Raw genomic sequence first — 18,175 nt, 5'->3', positions numbered from 1 at the left:
GTCGAGTTTTTTTTTTTTTTTTTTCCCCACTGAAGTCTGGGCAACCTGTCTAGACCCTAAGTTCTATCAGGGCAGGGGCTGTGAATGTCTTGGTCGTTTTTGTATTCCCGCTGTAGAGCATGTGCCACATAGTAGGCTTTTACTAAACATTGAGTGAGCAAATGAATAAGAGCAGTTATTGACTATTGCGTTAGGTCCTTCTCAGGTATTACCTCCTTTAATCCTTATGATGTGCCTCAAGGCAGGTTTTATTATTTTATAAATGTGCAAGCTCAGGTAATTTTTAAAAATAGCATCCCCAGAGGCTCAATAATCAGTGTAATAATAATTCATTTGGAACAAAGAAGCAGGTGATTAAATGTCCTGTCCTCTTTTACTCTCTTCATTGTGTGCTTTGAATCACAATATTTTGTAAGGAGATATTTTGTAAGGAGAGGATATTACCCAGAATCCCTGCCACCTGTTTTTTCTGCTTTATTTGTGCATTCTTTACTTATACGTTCTAAAGATACTTAAAGCTATTTACTATTATTTGCTATTTGATTAAAAACATTCTTTCTCAAACATAGTTTTGCTTTTTCTGTATTGATAAGATCTGAACCAATCCCTTTTTAATTTATTTATTAATTTTTTAAAAAAAATTTTTGACTGCATCGGGCCTTAGTTGCGGCACGTGGGGTCTTCGTTGCTGCATGCTGGATCTTTCGTTGCGGCGTGCAGGCTCCAGAGCGCATGCGCTCAGTAGTTGTGGTGTGTGGGCTTAGTTGCCGCGCAGCATGTGGGATCTTAGTTCCCTGACCAGGGATCGAATCCGCATCCCCTGCATTGGAAGTTGGATTCTTAACCACTGGACCACCAGGGAAGTCTCCCAATCCCTGTTTTAGATGATTCGTTTCCATTTAAGTTGGAAATGTAATCCAGATTCTAAAACAAACAAGTTAAAATGAGTATTTCTTCTGTTACCAGAGATCAGGTTTGGAGGAAGGAGATGAGAGAAAAACAGTTTTCTGAAATCTTGCTGAACCATTTATTGTTATTGAATGGGCGTCCCTTAGACATTTTTGAGTTGAAATTGTCAAGGAGAACTAGGTGAATGGCTTGAGGGAGCAAGGTGGTGCAGGTCTAAACCCTTTGCCAGCCAAGTGTTGTCCTAACCCAGAACTTAAATGGGGCCAGTATTCTGGAGCCCCCTAACCTTCAGTTTCTTCATAAAACACTTTTGTATTCATTGATAGTATCTTCAAGAGAGGAAGTCTAACGCTTGGGTAACCTGCTGCCTTGTGGTACCTGTCAGTTTGCCTGCTCTCTTGGATTAACTGAAAGACAAAAGTCCTGATGTTTGCTGACTGGGCTGGCCATTACAGAGACCCCTATTTCATCTCATTTCATTATTTAATTCCAATGGTGCATCTACAGCCTTGCTGTTAGGCGGTTACTGCACCTTAGTAAATCTTAACACTCAGCAGAAAACAGTCTAAATAAGACAAAGGGGATAAATACCTTGTTCTTCTAATTGTCTCGCCTAAAAAGACCACAGTTTAAGGAATTATAAAATAGGCTCTTTGGAAATAAGTTGATTTCCTAAACTGAACTAATAATGAGCCATTCAGTGCAGTAAGAAAATCCAGTTGTCTTGTCCTTTTAAATGTCCCATTCATTCTCAGGATGAAAGGTTTGGTTGATAGTTTTCAACTTGAGAGTATCCTTAGAATTTTGCTCGTGATTATATGGACTATTAGTGTTACATGGTACATGCATCCTGTCAGTAGGGGATAAAATTCTTTTAGTTCCTGGCATTTATCTGCTATTAGGGGTATTTGATTAGACCAATAATAGGCTCATATCTCCTTGTGTTATAATGAACTACTTTGGTGTTTGTCTTTCCCATATGGCTGGGAGATCTTTGAGGGCAAAAATTATATCTTCTGAATTTTCCAATTAATTTTAAATTTCAACTTGAAATGCTTACTTGCAGCTAGGACTCTGTCGTTGGGTAAAAATGATGCAATGGATTTGGGGATTAAACTAGTTAGAGGTGCTGGGCTTAGCTGAAAATAGCATTTTCCCTGGCCCATGTGCCCCAGGCCTTCATCACACACTGTGTAATGGGCCTCGGGCCATTGTCACTTTGACTCTTGGGCTTCACTCAGATGTGTTGGGGGTATCTCAGCCTGCGGTGCCATCATTTTCATGATATTTGTAACACCCTCCTTCCCTGATTATTCCTAATCCACTGTGGGTGTTTGCAACATTGTGATTTTGCCTATAAATGACTAAATGTATATTTTTCATGTGTATTTAGTCTTCATTCAGAGTTCCTGGCTCACGGCTCCCCAAACCCTTGGAATTTCCTGAGCAATAAGAGCAATGGGATAATATTTGGTCTCTTGTCCTCAATTCTTGAGAATGATTCGGGGAAGGTGACTTTTGGATTCTACCCAAGGGTAGGAGCTGGTTGCTAGGAGAACCAACCATGTGATTAAAGGGTTGGAACTTTCAGTATCACCCCCTGATTTTGGGGAGGGATGGGGGGCTGGAGATTAGCCCACTGGCCAGTGATTTAGTTAATGGTGAATATGTAATGAAGCGTCCATAAAAATCCCAAAGAACAGATTTTTGTCCTTTTTTCCCCCTTTCCACATTGGAGAAGCAGAATGTTTTTGTGCTGTTCCAAGCTTGCACTGCTTGCCATATGACAGGCCAATAAATCAAGAGATGAGGTGTTAGGGTAGGAGTGATGACTTCATTCAGAGAGCCAGCAGACCGAAAAGATGGCGGACTAGTGTCCCAGAGAACCATCTTTTCTGAATTAGAATTCAGGCTTCTTTTATACTAAAAGGGGAGGGGATAAAGCCCTGGTTCCGATCAGACTCTGGAGGGGAGTTTCTTCCTTCCTGCAGCCATTCACAGGTGGACCTGGTCAGGAGGTTTCCTGTGAGCTAAACAAAGGTATTTTAGCTTAATGCTCAATACATGGGTGGCAGGGTTCCCAGAGATGGGCCATTATGTTAATTTAAGCTTGTAGGCAACATCCCTTTAGTGATTAACTTGTTTTTCTCTATCACAGTGCCACCATGCCAGGCTCCACACTCCATGAGGACAGAAGCTCCTTTGTTTGGGACCTCGCTCGATATATATCTTCATTTGGCTGTTGATTCATAACTTTTAATATCCTTTTATAATAACTCAGTAATCTGGTGAGCAAACAGATTTTCCCGAGTTCTGTGAACTGTTCCAGCAAATTAATTGAACCTGAGCAGGGGGCTGTGGGAACCTGATTTACAGCCAGTTGGTCATCAGAAGTACGGGTAACAACATGGACTTGTGATTGGCATCCTGAGTTGCAAGGAGTTGTTGGAACCTCCACTTTGCAGCCAGTTGGTAAGAAGCACAGGTAACAATCTGGACTTGCAACTGGTATCCGAAGTGGAGGTTGGTCTTGTGGGACTGAGCCCTTTACCTGTGGAATGTGATTCTATCTTCAGATAGATAGTGTCAGAATTGAGTTGAATTCTCAGACACCCTGGCAGGGTCCAAGAATTGCTTGTTGTTTTGGGGAAGCCTCCACACACATGCTGGAATTGAATCTGGGATCCCCTTTCCAGTGCTGAATATATGCTTGATGAATGAACAAGTGAGGGTGTGTGTGAATGCCTCAAATACCTCTTGTGCGGGCTTTTCAAGTTTCCCATCACAACAGTCCCTCCTTTGGGATTTAAGCATTATCTATGAAGACCTCAATGAAAATCCCTTAACCAAGAGAGACATCATTATCTTTTGTGTCAGTGGAGGGCAGATCTTATAAAAACTGATACAGCTTGGAACAGAAATAATTTTTTTTTTTTTTTCTGTACGCGGGCCTCTCACTGTTGTGGCCTCTCCCGTTGCGGAGCACAGGCTCCGGACGCGCAGGCTCAGCGGCCATGGCTCACGGGCCCAGCCGCTCTGTGGCATGCAGGATCCTCCCTGACCGGGGCACGAACCCGTGTCCCCTGCATCGGCAGGTGGACTCTCAACCACTGCGCCACCAGGGAAGCCCCGGAACAGAAATAATTTGATGGGAGAGAGGAGGATGGAGGATTAGAGAGGCCCAAACTAGGGGTCCTTCCTCAGGGTACCAAGCTAGGATGGCCTGCTGGTGGGGTCTCTGGGTGACTAGGGATCAGTAGGAAGACCCTGAGCCCTGGGGAAGTATATGATATTATTGAAAGAAGGAGAGCTAATGAGGACAGGAGGGGTTGCTAAAGACCAATCACTGGCTTTAAGATTTTGTGTAGGGAGACCAGTTCATCCTGCCCACATCAAAGCTTGTGTCTAATGAAATCATGAGTGCAGTGAAAATGAACTCACTTAATGCAGGGTCACTTGGTGGCCAATGAGAATCCCAACACCTAACTTACCCTCCATCTTAGGAACATTTATAAAGCAAGATCAAGGCCATTTTGGACATAGCTAATCAAAAAAACAACCAGAAAATACCCCCAATAGCTAAATTGTTAGTTTACTGGACACTCATAAACTAAAAGCTTGTTTGCTTTGCTGAATGTGGAGCAGATGTGATAAACAATAGAAATAGCTTGCACATAGCACTTCATCATTTATAAAACACCTTCATGTACACATCTTTTTAGTATTCCAATAAAACAGGTAATTCAGTTGTTATCCCCCATTTACAGATAGGGACACTGAGGCTTGGAGAAGTATTTGACTTGTACATGTTTATGTGGCTGGTGGGTGGTGGAGGTTAAGATTAGACCCCCAAGCCCTCCCTATCTGAGATCCATGTGTTCTTCTGTGCCAGCCTGCCCCAAACATTTCCCAGGAGAGCAGCTCAGGCTTAATTGCCCAGGGCCTTCTCTTGCCTTGCCATCCTGACCTAAACACTTCTAGGATTACTTCTTGTATTCAATTTTGACCTTGGTAAAGCTGTTTAAATAAAGGTGGTAAAAGTTTGGGCTGATAGAGAGTACATATATTATGGCTTCTCTTTCCCAAATCTGGTATTTATTAAGGTTTTCCTGGCTGTAGCTGAGGTTATGATATTTACACAGCGTTTTGGTGTGTGGGCAGAAGCAGATTATAGTGCCGAGAGGTATTTACACAGCTTGCAGGAATTTGGAGCCCTACTGATGTCTTGACCACGTTGTGCTTCTCGGAAAGAGAATTTGCTCATGGAAATGTATGGTACCAGGCTGAAACTTGACTGTTTCTAGCAGGCACTCTAGGGTACTCTACAAATCATGCGGGAGGAGGGAGCCCTCACCACTGCCTCACTATTGGCTCAGCTCTGCTTACTTTAAGTAATTATTATTATCATTAATTATTAATAATGGGTGCCACTTATTGAGTGCCATCTTTGCCAGGCACAGTGTTATATACCATATATACATTATCTTTATTCTGAAAACCATCAGATAAAATAGGCATTGTGATCTCTTTATTGGTAATGGAATCAGAGAGGCTAACTTATACAGGTTCTAAAATTAAGTTGGTTTAAACTTGGTCAGTTTCACTCTTTTATCTGAAATGTTAGTAATGGATGATTATAAAAAGTTAAAAATGTACTGAATTTTATTAATTCTTATACACTGCAGATGATAAAGACCTTTCCTAGTGAATGTGTCTAATTTTGGGACTTCTCTTTTGGGAGCACGTTATTATTCCTCAGGCCTCCTGCTCCAGGGGTGGTGGGTATGTGTCTAGCTATATCTTTTCTTTGGTTGAGGGCAAGCAGGATAGGCCTGTGCAGCTCTGACCTTAGATGGGTCCCCTTAGCCCCCACCCTTGATTTTGACTGGTTGAACTTTTCATTTTCTACTTCTGGATCAGTGAATTGAAAGGGTTCATGCTTCTGCTAAAGGTAGATTTAGACCCAGAGGATTTATTTACCTTAGAGAATGCCCATCAGGTAGGCATACTGGCTCTTTAAATTAGTGTCTTAGAGTTGTTTGCAGTGACTGCTATCCTGCTTTCCTATGTGAGTAATTTCTCTCAGGAAGTAGCCTGAGTCATTGGGAACAGCTGGCTCCCTACAGCATCAGCATAGCTGGGCTTAGGAAAAGTTGTACTGGTCAAGCAGCTGTGGTGGGGTGGACTTGACCCGGAATTAGAACTGGCCTAGGGCTCCAGCTTTACCAGGTAACCAGCTGTATGACTTTGGCAAGTTCACCTATCTTATTAATGCGTCAATTTCCATAATTTGAATTTGCATATGAAACCCAAGTTTCAGTTGCTTGGATGACGGACCATAAATCCTCTGGTGCTCTGGAATGACCCTTAAAACACGTCTACATAAAATATCTTGATTTCCTAACATATATAATGTAAGCATGTCATCGCCAGTATTTTTATTTGAGTAATTTTATTTTTTTGATGGAGGGAACGGGAGAGCATAGGTTTCTCCTGATGCAGGTTATGGTGAAGCCTGCTTCCCTCTCATCCCTCTTTAAGAAAAAATTTCTCAAAACTACACTGACACCAAACACTCGTGAATGCTTGGGGGGCAGTGGAGAGGGTGTGTGGGGTCATTACATCCCAACACAGAGAAGCAAACAGCTTAAAATAGAATATTAGACATCATTATGTTCAAGTTCTCAGTGGCTCAGGCCACTGTTTCTTCCAGCACCTTCTTCCTTTATCCCATATCAGAGTAGACCAAATCTGTGTCTGCACCTTCTTACAGGGGAATCCTAAAAATCTGTCAGTTTATTATAAAGGCCAATTTCACTGTTTTCTGTTTAAACCTCTCCCTTCTGGGATCTGCCTGAGGTGAGGGTATGAGGCTTACCTTAAAAATCAGACAAGTTCATTGAGGTTTTTCCCAACAGAGAAAGAGTCTAGTGCGTGGAAGAAGTTTTTTTGTCAGTTTGTTTTCATAGCTATTGGTTCAGTCTGTGAATATATTCGGTCTCCCTACAGCCTGTGCTCCATACACCAGGAAGAGTGACAGTTCTAAACACAAGTTAGATTGTGTCTCCTTTCCTTAAAACTATTCACAGTAAAATCCAGAGTTCCTAATATGGCCTTCAGGGCCCAAAGTGCAGCATCCCCAGCTGACCTCTGACCGGCCATGACCTTCCCTCTCTGACCTCTGAGTGGCTATGACCTTCCCTCTCTGTGCTCCAGCCACAGTGGCTTCTAGGGACCAGCCAAGCTTCTTACACCTAAGGCCTTCGCAATTCCCTGAGAGCCAGCCTGCAGATTCTCCTCGCTTCTTTCAGGTCTCTGGTTAAATGTCTTGGAATCAGGGAGGCCTGCTTTGAAAAATTGCACCCCTTCACTCTTCCTCTACTCTAACATGTTATTATTAAATCATTTGTGTAATTATATGGTTACTTTTGGTTTTCCTGCACTAGAATGAAAGCTCTAAGAGTATAGTTTTGTTACTTTTTTCTGGCTTAGCGCTCTTTCCACATCTCCAGTAATAGTGCCTTGCACTTGGTAAGCCCTTGATAATTACTTACTTATCTATTTATTTATTTATTTTATTGGGGGGTTGCTTTACAATGTGGTGTTGGTTTCTGCTGTACAAAGAAGTGAATCAGCTATATGCATACATATATCCCCTCCCTCTTGGACCTCCCTCCCCTCCACCATCCCACCCATCTAGGTAACCACTGAGCACCGAGCTGAGCTCCCTGTGCTATACAGCAGGTTCCCACTGCTATCTGTTTTACACATGGTAGTGTATATATGTCAATCCCAATATCCCAATTCATCCTACCCCTCTCCTGCCCTGTGTCCACACATTTGTTTTCTATGTCTGCGTCTCTATTTGTGCCCTGCAAATAGGTTTATCTGTACCATTTTTCTAGATTCCACATATATGCGTTAATATACGATATTTGTTTTTCTCTTTCTGACTTACTCTGTATGACAGACTCTAGTTCCATCCACGTCTCTACAAATGACCCAATTTCATTCCTTTTTATGGCTGAGTAATATTCCTTTATACATATGTACCACTGTTAGAACACTCCCTAATACCATACACAAAAATAAACTCAAAATGGATTAAAGACCTAAATGTAAGACTGGACTCTATAAAACTCTTAGAGGAAAACATAGGAAGAACACTCTTTGACATAAATCACAGCAAGATCTTTTTTGACTCACCTCCTAGAATAATGAAAATAGACACAAAAATAAACAAATGGGACCTAATGAAACTTAAAAGCTTTTGCACAGCAAAGAAAACCATAAGCGAGATGAAAGACAACCTCGAAATGTGAGAAAATATTTGCAAACGAAGCAACTGACGAGATTAATCTCCAAAATATACAAACAGCTCATGAAACTCAATATCAAAAAAAAAAAAAAACAACAACCCAATCAAAAAATGGGCGGAAGACCTAAACAGACATTTCTCTAAAGAAGACATACAGATGGCCAAGAGGCACATGAAAAGATGCTCAACATCACTAATTATAAGAGAAATGCAGATCAAAACTACAATGAGGTATCACCTCACACTGGTCGGAATGGCCATCATCAAAAAATCTACAAACAATAAATGCTGGAGAGGGTGTGGAGAAAAGGGAACCCTCTTGCACTGTTGGTGGGAATGTCAAATGATACAGCTACTGTGGAGAAAAGTATGGAGTTACCTTACAAAACTAAAAATAGAGCTACCATACGACCCAGTAATCCCACTACTGGGCATATACCCTGATATGTATTTATTGATTGAATGAATAAATGAGTGAATGTATTTAGCCAACAGATATTTCTTCAGCACCTACATGTGCCAGAGCCTGTGATATTTATCTCTGCAGATTATATTGTGAGAATTAGTTATGCTAAGATCCTCCCTTAAATGCAGTGTTCCCAAATGGAAAGCATTATTATTTCAAATACCCCAGCTCCTCTTTCTTTTTCTCCTGACTTCTAGGTTCCCAAGGGGCCCATTGCTCTATGCCAGGAATTGGTAAACTTCTTCTGTAAAGGGCCAGATGGTAAATATTTTAGGCTTTGTGGGCCATACTTTCTCTGTCTCAACTATTCGACTTGGCTATTGCAGCATGAAGCGGCCATAAGCAAGAGGTAAGGAATGAACATGACTCTGTTCCAACAAAACTTTGGCTCGCAATCTGCTAATCTCTTCTGGAAAGAAAAAAAGCTCTTTCACAAATCAACCCAAAATTTGTTAGGGCACAGTGTGATACCTTTCTTACAGGAATTGCCATTTTAGGGGCTCCTGAGGGAGAAGGCTTCATTTAACACAGACCAGTGACTAGTAGTGGAATTTGAGGGATCAGCAAATTGGCAGAAGGAAGATCACTTTGGGGGAAAAGGAATTTTCCTAGCCAACTTTAAACTGTATTTATTATGCTTGAGTTAGGCCCTGTTCCTCGTTAAGAGGATAGTTAATCTAAAGAGATTTAAAACAGAAAACAAATGGGACAGTAACCAAATCATTCTAACTTCCACTAAGTTCATAGTGGTGTGAAAAGTAAGTGTTCTTTCATGACCAGATTTTAATACATTTACTAGTGATGATCGGTGCCATCTGATAGCTGTAGGTTCTCATTTGCCAGGATTGTTGTACACCTTGTAGGAAGTGTATTTCTAAAGATAAGCCTGGATTACCACCCTGGTGCTGAGAAGCTATATCTCAGGTTCAAGTTCCAAACTGTCTTGTGGTTTATTTTTCCGGGTTTTATTTGCCACCAAAGCTATCTTTGGTGAGCATACTTGTTAACAGTGCTGAATTTCTGGATCTGCAGATTGGCTCAAACCTTTGTAGCCATAGGAGAAATTGTATTAATTTAATTGTTAGGCTATGGGCAATTCAGTGCGTTCCATATATTCGCTTCCTTATGCCAACTCTGTTAATTTCAAACATACTGATATCTGGCTGGGCCAGAACCAATTTTTGGCTACTCATTATGTATGTGTATATGTGCAGTGTTTCTTTTACAAAAAATAGTAAGGAGAAAAAGAGCTGATGAGTCAAAGTATTTCACAAAACTGAGTTTCCACATATAGATTACAGAAAAAATGTGCCTCATTAGTAAGATGCTATTGTATTCTGGTAACCAAAATTAAAAACATATTTAGGAAACATTCCATTGGTTTTTCAGGATTCCAAGTTCAGTCTGGACTATGCATTATTTAAAAAAAAATTTTAGTGTTTATTCTTCTTGAGTGATAATCAACTTTTAACATGATGTTTCCTGATGGAACGTTGAATGGTAATGTCATGCCACTGTATAGATTTGGTTTCTTTGGTTTGATACAGAATGGATCTTCTTATAACAAGGCTGAATGAAAACACATTCAGAAGCTTACATCTAGTAGGAAACAGAGAGACAAGAAAGGCTGTGCAAGGGTGGGTGGCCAGGATGGCAGAGTAGGAAGACCCTGAGCTCACCTCCTTCGCTGGGAACACCAGATTACAACTACTTACAGAGCAACTATCCACGAGAACGACCTGAAGACTAGCAGGAAAGATTTTCCACAACTAAAGATATAAAGAAGGAACCACAATGAGATACGTAGGAGGGAGAGAGACGCACTACAGTCAAGACCCACACCCCTGGGGTGGGTGACCCACAAATGGGAGGGTAATCACAATTGCAGAGGTTTTCCTCAAGGAGTGAGGGGCCTGAGTCCCACATGGGGTCACCCAGCCTGGGGATTCTGCTCTGGAAGGATGAGCCTCTAGAACACCTGGCTTTGCATACGGGAGAGCCAGGTGGCTATAGGAAACAGAGACTCTGATCTTAAAGGGCGCACACAAAATCTCGCATGCTCTGAGACCCAGGGTAGAGGCAGAAATTTGAAAGGAGCCTGCGTCAAACTGACTTGCTGATCTTGGAGAACCTCCTGGAGAGGCAGGAGGCAACTGGGACTCCCTTAGGGGATATAGACTCTGGCAGGACCCATTTTTGGGAGCTCATTCTACCACAAGGACACTGGTGCTGACAAACTCCATTTTGGAGTCTTCCCTCTAGCCTATTGGCATCTGGGGCTTACTCACCCAACAGCTGGTGGAAGCTAAGACCCCTACCCCATGCAAAGGCTGCACAGCCAGCAGCCCTGGGACACTGCCTTGCCCACTAGTGGGCTGGCACCAGCCCTGGCCCCATCTGCCACCTTCTAGGCATGCACCCAACTTACTGGAACCTGGCCCCATCCACCAGCAAGTTGGCATCAGCCTCAGACCCTGTGAGCTGCACAGCCAGTGGTGCTGGGACCCAGCCCTGCCCACTAGTGGGCTGGCAGCCACTGCACGAGGCAGGGCCTGGCAACCAACAGGGTTAGGCAGCAGCCCCGCCCACCAGTATACATACAGTAGTTGCCCCCACCACAACAAAAGGGACTATACAACCCACAGAGGGGTCCCCTACGCATATAGCTCTGATGACCAGAGTGGAGTATGCTGCTGGGCCCCATAGGACATCTCCTACGAAAAGCCACTTCTTCAAGTTTGGGAAACATAACCAACCTACCTATACATAGAAATAAACACAGAGAATTAGGCAAAATGAAGAGACAGAGGAGTATGTTCCAAACAAAAAAACAAGACGAAACCTCATAAAAAGAAGTAAACAAAGAAGAGATAGCAATCTACCCAATAAGGAGTTCAAGGCAATGGTCATAAAGATGCTCAATGAACTGGGGAGAAGAATGGGTGAACACAGTGAGAATTTCAACAAAGAGTTAGAAAATATAAAGGACAAAACAGCTAAAGAATATGATAAGTGAAATAAAAAATGTACTAGAAGGAATCTACAGTAGATTAGATGATGCAGAGGAATGATCAGTGCTCTGGAAGACAAAATAATAGAAATCATCCAAGCTGAACAGAAAGAGAAAAAAGAATGAAAAGAAATGAAGATAGTTTGAGACTTCTGAGACAACATCAAGTGTACTCCCATTTGCATTGTAGACATCCCAGAAGGAGAGGAGAGAGAGAGAAAGGGGCAGAGAACTTATTTGAAGAAATAATAGCTGAAAACTTTCCTAACCTTGGAAAGGGAACAGACATCCAGGTCCAGGAAGCACTAAGAGTCCTAAACAGGATCAACCCAAAGAAATCCCCACCAAGGCACATTATAATTAAAATGACAAAAATAAGAGAGATTCTTAAAAGCAGCAAGAGAAAAGAAACAAGCAATGTACAAGGGAATATCCATTGAGACCATCAGCTTCCTTTCAACAGAGGGTTTGCAGGCCAGAATGGTAGATACATTCAAAGTAATGAAAGAACCTACAATCAAGAATACTCTAATCATTCAGTATGATTAGTGGTGGCAAGGCCACCATTCAGATTTGAGGGAGAGATAAAGGGTTTTACAGGTAAGCGAAAGCTAAAAGCGTTCAGCACCACTAAACTGGTTTTACAAGAAATGTTAAAGGGACTTCTCTAAGCAGAGAAGAAAAGGACACAACCAGAAATATGAAAATTATGAAAGGAAAAATCTCATTGGTAAAGGCAAATATTCAGTAAAGGTAGTAAATCAACCACTTATAAAGCTGGTTGAAAGGTTAAAAGACAAAAATAGTAAAATCATCTATATCGATAATAAGTAGTTAAAGGAAACACAAAGCAAAACGATGTAAAATATGATCAAACACGTTAAACATGGTGGGGTGAGTAAAAATGCTGGGTTGTTAGAATGTGTTCAAACTTAAGAGATCATCAACTTAGAATAATCACATGTATTTATATGTTGTTATATATGAATGTCCTGGTAACCACAAACCAAAAACCTGTAATAGATACACATACAAAAAAGAGAAAGAAGAAGGAAAACATAGTCAGGGGCTTCCCTGGTGGCGCAGTGGTTGAGAGTCCGCCTGCCGATGCAGGGGACACGGGTTCGTGCCCCGGTCCGGGAGGATCCCACATGCCGCGGAGCGGCTGGGCCCGTGAGCCAAGGCCGCTGAGCCTGCGCGTCCGTAGCCTGTGCTCTGCAATGGGAGAGGCCGCAACAGTGAGAGGCCCGTGTACAGCAAAAAAAAAACCCAAAAAACATAGTCAGTATACTGTTTGACATTGGTCTTAGCAATATATTTTTTGGATATGTCTCCTCAGGCAAGGGAAACAAAAGCAAAAGTAAACAAATGGGACTAAAAAGCTTTGCACGACAAAAGAAACTATCAACAAAACTTAAAGTCAGCCTACTGAATGGGAGAAGATATTTATAAATGATATATTCAATAAGGGGTTAATATCCAAAATATATAAAGAACTCATACAACCCAACATCAAAAAAACCCAAACAACATGAATAAAAAATGGGCAGAGGACTTGCATCAACTTTTTTAAAGAAGACATATAGAAGGCCATCAGACACATGAAAAGATGCTCAACATCGCTAATCATCAGGGAAATGCAAATCAAAACCACAATGAGATATCACCTCACACCTGTAAGAATGGCTATCATCAAAAAACCAAACCAAACAAAAAACCAACAAAAAAACCCCCCAAAAACCCAAACCCCAAAAACAAAGAAACACCAACAAATAAAAAATGTTGGTGAGAATGTGGATTGAATGGAACCCCTGTGCTCTGTTGATGGGATTGTAGATTGGTGCAGCCGCTATGGAAAACCTTATGAAGTTTCCTCAAAAAATTAAAAATAGAACTACTATATAATCCAGAAATTTCACTCATGGGTATTTGCCTAAAGTGGGTATTTTCCTGAACCCCTATGTTTACTGCAGCATTATTTACAATAGCCAAGTTAGGGAAGCAACCTAAGTGTCCATCAATAGACAAATGGATAAAGAAGATGTGAGATACACACACGTACACACACACACACACACAAATATTCCTTAGCCATAAAAAATTAAATCTTGCCATTTGTGACAGCATGGATGGATCTACAGGGTATTATGCTAACATAAGTCAGACAAATACTGAATGATCTCATATGTGTGTAGTCTAAAAAAAACAAAACATGTCAATTCCAAACTCCCTAACTCTGTACACACTGCTGTATTTAGAATGGATAACCAACAAGGACCTACTGTATAGCACAGAGAACTCTGCTCAGTATTCTGTGACAGCCTAATTGGGAAAAAGAATTTGAAAAAGAATAGATACATGTATATGCATAACTGAATCACTTTGTGGTACACCTGAAGTTAACACAACTTTGTTAATCAACTGTACTCCAATATAAAATAAAAAGTAAACAAAAGAAAACAAACAAACAAAATGAAAAAAAGACTAATGGATACAAAGAACAAATAGGTGACTGCCAGAGGGGAGGGGGGCTGAAGGGTGAGGAAATAGGTGAAGGGGATTAAGAGGTACAAACTTCCAGTTATATAATAAATAAGTCACAGGGATGTAATGTACAGCATGAGGAATATGGTCAATAATATTGTAATAACTTTGTATTGGGACAGATGGTTACTAGACATTGTGGTGATCACTTCATAATGTATGCAAATGTCAAGTAATTATGTAGTACACCTGAAACTAACATAATACTGTACTTCAACTGTATTCCAACTGAAAAAAAAAGGCTGTTCCAGAAAGGAAACTTCATTCTGGAACATTGTCCTGTCCAGTCAGAGAGGGCAAAATGGGGAGAGGTGGAGAGGGCATTTTATGGAAGAAAATTACCTTCTTACCTTAAATAATATTGGTAATGAGTTATTTCAGATAGTTATAACGTTTTCTGTTGGTCTGGGATTTTGTTTTTGGCTTGTTGCATTGTTCCTTACTAGGATAAGAATATTTTCAATATTAGTGTCCGGGAAAGAAATTTCTACATATATCTGGTGATAAGATTACACATATATACACTTCAAATAGGAGTTTATCCATCAGACTGATTACTCGCCACATCTCAAACTGTTTTTATTTCTTCCTCCTCCTCCCTTTTTCCTTCTTCCCCTTCTCCTCTCTTTCTCCTTCTCATTTTTGCTTGAATCTATTATTAAACATAAGACAAATATTTAGTTTTAAAATGAGATTTTGTGTAACGAGACAATTCACATATGTGGACATTAAATGCAAAGCCAAACAGTCTGGTTAACATGAACGCATGCCCTTCTCATTTCTAGAATAAGATGTATTTACGTAAAACCCTGATTGTTTTTCCCTTTAAAATCCAGGTAAGCTCTATTATCATAGTATCAGCAGATGGGTTTAATTTGGGTGATTCTGCACTTTGGACCACCTCATGCGTTTTTCTGGGAGCCAAAAATGAGAGTGATTTCATAGAAGGGATTCCATAAATGATACTCATTAGGGTTCTTTAAGAACTTGAATGGATATGCCCAGTTGATAATAAGATTAGAAACTAAGCAATAATCTAACATTATCAAAAACCCTACCAAAACTCTTTTTCATATCTCTGGATATTATGATGTGAGAGCTAAATCAGCTATTTTGACTGACATGTTATTTGGAATATAAATTTAGGGCAGGGTTTTTTTTCTTTTTGCCAAGTCTAATTATGCATATTTCAAATTACACATATTTTAAATAATACAATACTTTTATTTTGATTTAGAGATTTAACAACATTTTCATCTTTATTATTTAATTTGCTAATCATGTTAACCTTCTGAGATGGGCATATTATCCCTGGAATGGCAAGCAGTCCCCAAAGGTTAATCCAATCCCTGGTGAGTGGGAGTGAAATTAGACTTGGAAACCAGACAGAGAATTGACACTCACATGTGACCACTAGATTTTGACTTTGGGCACATGCTGTGTGAATCTGTGAGTTTTACTTCAGAATGAATACGACGTGGTGGCTTCTCTAATCTAGACTTAATCTAATGGAAACATTAGAAATAAGTAAAATATGACATTCCACGTGTGGACAGTCACTTAACATAACATACTACTAAACGTTAAAATTTAAAAAAAAGCTGATATATTATCTTCCTTACTTTAGCAAAACAAAGAAAAATAGTTTCAGTTAAACTTTCCACATTGAAAACTATTTGTGGAATCATGTTGTTGATGTTATGTCTGCAGCTATGCATGGTAGATATTACTTCTGTGCACTGGCATCTGATTCGTACCTTTTCTCTCTGGCCACATGGGCGGGACCGTTCCTTGGGAAGCTAGGTGTGGCGATGTGGCCTGCTATTGCCAATGAAACATGAGGCAAGGGACTGTCTGGGGGGGAAATATTTACGAGTTGGGTGTGTTTGCGTGCGCTCCCTTCCCTTCACTTTGGCAGTTGTGGAGATACATGTTGAGATGGAGATGCCATTACACTGAAGCAGCCAGGAGTACCCAGCCAACACATGGGGACCAGGTGCCCTGGAGAGTACTCTGCACCAGCCATGGGCTCTGTCTGAACAAGAAATAAACTTGTATTGTCTTAAGTCTCTGGAATTTTGGTTACTGTGGCAACCTAGTGTGTCTTGATCAATTAAAAATGAAACTGAGCTAACAGCTTTTTTAATTTCCAAAAGATTCCAGCTGGCAGTGGAGTGCGATTACCCCGTTCAAGCATGCCATTTTCCTTCCACACCACTCTCAAAAACAATATTTTCGAGTAACGTGTGATCATAATATCATAGAGTTATTGAATAATAAATTTGTAGAGAGTCTGGAATCATGAGGACAAGTTGTTCAAAATGTCTTTTAAATTATATTTTCCAGTGAGGTCAAGCCAATTAGTTTACTTTTGAGAATTAAAAAAAATATCTAACCAACCCATCAATCACATTTTACCATTAATTACCAACAACATCTGTTTTTTTTTTTTTTTTTTTTGCAGTACACGGGCATCTCACTGTTGTGGCCTCTCCCGTTGCAGAGCACAGGCTCCGGATGCGCAGGCCCAGCGGCCATGGCTCACGGGCCCAGCCGCTCCGCGGCATGTGGGATACTCCCAGACTGGGGCACGAACCCGTGTCCCCTGCATTGGCAGGCAGACTCTCAACCACTGCGCCACCAGGGAAGCCCCCAACAACATCTGTTTTAAGGTAACGTATATATGTCAGTGAACTAGCTCAAAGCTTATTGACTATATATATAATATACACATATAAAATACATGTGCACGCACACATTTCAGTGTTGAAAGTTATGGTTATTTTATAACTTTTCTTATAATATACAGAGTGCTATAGAAACAAATGACCATTTTAGGGGTTTGCTACCTTTCAGAGGTGAGGTAGCAAACTTGATCGTAAGCTCCATGCTGGCAGTGATGATACATATATATATTTCTTCAGCTCTGTATCCCTGAAGCCTATAGTGCCAGGCCTGTAGGTGAGGCTTAGTAAATATTTGTAAATAAATAAACCAATGCCAGGAATTTGAGTGATTGTACCCACAGAAAGTGATAGATGCAGTCACTGCCTACAGGTGACTCTCACCTTTCTAAAGCACCTGGGAAGTGAGATGGCAGAAGAGCCCAATCTATGGTTGGGTTGTTTGTGGAGCGCTGAGGTAAACCTGAGTGGGTGGTATGAAAATCATTGCATTTGGAGTCACAGGATCTGGGTTCACCTTTCTGTTAATCAATTCACTACCTTGGGAAAATTAGTTGACTCCTTTGGGACTCAGTTTTCTTCTAATAGAAGGGGTCTAGTTAACTATCTCACAGGATTTGAAACTTGGGATCTACCTGGAATCCCTTGGAATTATATGCAATTTTGGGGTGAGCATATGTATATATGTGCTTTTCCAGGCTTGAGAGTCAATAGCTTGCCTCATTCTCAAAGGGGTTAATGGGCCCAAAAGATTAACAACAACAGATACAAACCCGATGTTATCAAGCTTCTAAAGCCCAGGGCAGCAAGAGCAGAAGTTGGGACTGAGGGGTTACTTTTATCTCCAAACACCCATTTATCTCATTTTGTATGCTTCGTGGCTAGTTCCAAGGACCAGTTTTAAATGTAGAACAGGAATGTCAGTATAAATCATCAATGATTTGTAGTGTGCATGAGTCTTTACCGATATTTTATTGTGGAGACAGGCAGTGCAATTAGTTCCTTGAGTTGCTTTGGAGACTGATTCAGAGCTGTGTGACCTGAATTAGCTGGGCCCTTAGCACCTGGTCCTCCAAGGCTTCCAGGTTTGGGGCAGCTCGTTTCCTCCCACTCCTAACCAGTTGGCATCTATGCTCACGCTGCCAGCTGCGTGAACCCAGGTGTTCTTTTCCCCTGTCAAGGATGAGCTCGTGCCTGTCCCGTAAAGAGAGAGGTGGATGGAATCCCACGCTAGGAGCAGAGCT

General features: G+C 41.0%; 1 long non-coding RNA gene across 1 annotated transcript in view; it reads left to right on the top strand.

Moving 5' to 3' along the window:
• LOC141275822 (uncharacterized) overlaps nt 1-18,175 on the top strand; it is a 106,110-nt gene that overhangs the window by 52,110 nt on the left and 35,825 nt on the right. Inside the window, exon 3 of the long non-coding RNA XR_012324205.1 lies at nt 16,712-16,919. This is a non-coding gene — a long non-coding RNA (uncharacterized lncRNA). The remainder of the gene's footprint in view (nt 1-16,711; nt 16,920-18,175) is intronic.

This window comes from Tursiops truncatus, chromosome 1 (genome assembly GCF_011762595.2).
Source record: "Tursiops truncatus isolate mTurTru1 chromosome 1, mTurTru1.mat.Y, whole genome shotgun sequence".
NCBI lineage: Eukaryota > Metazoa > Chordata > Mammalia > Artiodactyla > Delphinidae > Tursiops > Tursiops truncatus.
The sequence above is the reverse complement of the archived record's forward strand: the minus strand, read 5'-3'. Positions and strand labels throughout refer to the sequence as shown.